A 2,500-nucleotide genomic window follows, 5' to 3' on the forward strand; every position below is an offset into this window, starting at 1 on the left:
ATAGATAGATAGATAAAAAAGCAAGAATACTTTAAATCTGTTTATAGTCTTGTAAAATTTGTAAAGTTGATATGATTGATACATTGAATGGCACATCAAAGATTTGGAGAGTGTGAAGATTTGAATTATTTCCATATTTATGTAAATTCATTGATCTTTTAATTTTATGTGTTTCTATAATGTAAAGGTATAACTCAACATTGAACATGAAAATATCTGATGTAAGATGATTGATATGATGTAGTGATTACTGAAATATACAGAAAAGTGAATTGAAGTTGATAGGGAGTGGAATGTTAGATGGTGCCTGAATACAATATATGTTGCTGTGGTCAGTAGTCCAGGTGTACATAAGTGGAATTACTACTTACACAGGGAAAACATGGTAACTATTTTTGCTTATCATGTTCTGTTTGATAAATTTACTGTTGATTTTGTCAGCAAAGCAGAAGCTTTGTGTATATGAATGACACAGAAGGAAATTTGATATATTTTGATTAGATGTAGTCATGCACACTGAAAACTTAGAGAATATTACATAAATGAGTAACATCAATTACAGAGAAAGAAATTGATGGTGTGATCTGTGAGATCTATTTCCCGTGTACTGCAATGGTGATTATTTAGCAATTGTTTAAAGACTTTTTGCCTCTTAAACTTGTTTTTAGATTTTTACTAACTTTTTATATGGTGAAACAGAAGATCATTTTATTAAATAATGAATGTAAATAAAAGGGAAGATTTTTCAATAATTACATTAGGTACAATACATAATAGCAGAATAATTATGTATTATAAGACAAACAGTATCAAAAATGAATGATAGAAGTATACTTCAAAAGTATAATTGAATTATTCAAATAAATCAATTTATAGTAGCTATTATCTTTTCGCCCATTTTAACACATTTAAGAAAGAAAGAATGGCTTTCATTGACACTTGCATTACAGCACCACTGATAATGCTGCTCATTTGAGATCTGACACCTTGGAAAAAAATGAGAAGCTGTATGAACAAACTATGTGAAATATGAACTAATACAAACATGCACTCTTGAATCAATCCTTAGTAAAGCATTACTTCTTTACTATTTTTTAGTTATTTGTGTATTAGTCATACACATGAACGTTGTCCATATTTATCATGCTGTATTGACTAGCCAGGTGGAATTTTCACTAAATGTTGAGTAGTAATCTACATAAGTGATATACTTGACACTTCATAAATTGATTTAAAAGTATGTAAGAATATGATTGGTAGAAAGAGAAAAAAGGAACAAATCTTTCCTCATTTGACCCCATGTGCTCAGATTAAAAGTGGTGTGATAAGGAAAAAAAAAGTTTACATATAGGCTCTGACTGACCTTCGAACTTGAGGGAATTTGAGAGCAATTCCAGGTACAGTTATACCGTCATGATGTAATTGCCTATGATGTATATACACATCATAATTTGCAACAGGTGGGCAGGCTGGATACAGCTTAGTCCTAGCCACAAAGTGTAGACTGGTGCATAATATCACATCATAAAAAATTCAGGCCATGTCATCATAAGGTTAAGGGGAAGCCCATACACTTGAAAGTGAGAATGAAGTTCATGATGCAAGAAGCCAAACAGGTAATTGTCATTGCTTGGATGGCTTGTGATGAAATTCAATCAGTAGATCCTTGTCTCCTCAGAAGTCGATGAGGAAATTTTGTAATGCCCTGGCATTCCTGATGAAAATTATTGAATCAAAGCAGTTTTGAAATTATACACTTAACTTTCAGAACATTGGTTCCACTTTTATTTAAGAAAGTCTAGGTTATGATTATTTACTTCTTTTTTTTTTTCTTTCTTTTTTTTTTTTTTTTTTTTTTGGTTACTTGGTGGAAGTTTAAGTAAGAGCCCTATGAGTAGCTCATCCTAGGGCCAACCTGGGGGACTGCCCAGAACAATTTTCTTTAGTACCAGTTAGTTTTATTTAAAAAAATCCTTAGTACCTGTTAGTTTTATATTGGCAATTTGAAAAGTATTCTGCAATTGCAAAAGGTATTCAGATACTATCCACAAAGGAACTATTAATTGTTTTGCAATTGGAAAATTGATCTTTCCTATTGCATTTTTTATTATACCCCATCATTTCTTTTCTCATTCTTTAACTGTGCTGTGTGCTGAAATTCCTTCAAGTAATGTTCCAAAATTGAAAAAAAGAAAGATTTCACATGTTCATTGTTTATTTACTACAAAAATGCACAATTTAGATTTCAAGAGCTGTAAGTTGCTTTGTTTTCATTTCTTTTGTCATTTATGGGAGTGCTTGATTAAGTCTTTAATCAAGTTAATTACTACCTGTCACTTCTGAACAGTTTCTCTATACTAGTACAAAGATGGAATGTTGATTCACAAGCAATCATTTAATTCATTTTGCAAAGGAAAATGAATTAAGTTGCAACTATGCATGATGTTGCTACATTGCTGCTTCTTAGAAGTAGTGATGTTGAAATTGATATATGATGAAA

General features: G+C 30.9%; 1 protein-coding gene across 1 annotated transcript in view; it reads left to right on the top strand.

The window, feature by feature from the left end:
• The window catches only part of LOC113816618 (obg-like ATPase 1), a 61,769-nt gene that overhangs the window by 22,213 nt on the left and 37,056 nt on the right, over positions 1-2,500 (top strand). The window lies entirely within an intron of this gene.

The sequence above is a fragment of the Penaeus vannamei genome, chromosome 13, assembly GCF_042767895.1.
Source record: "Penaeus vannamei isolate JL-2024 chromosome 13, ASM4276789v1, whole genome shotgun sequence".
In the NCBI taxonomy this organism is placed as follows: Eukaryota; Metazoa; Arthropoda; class Malacostraca; order Decapoda; family Penaeidae; genus Penaeus; species Penaeus vannamei.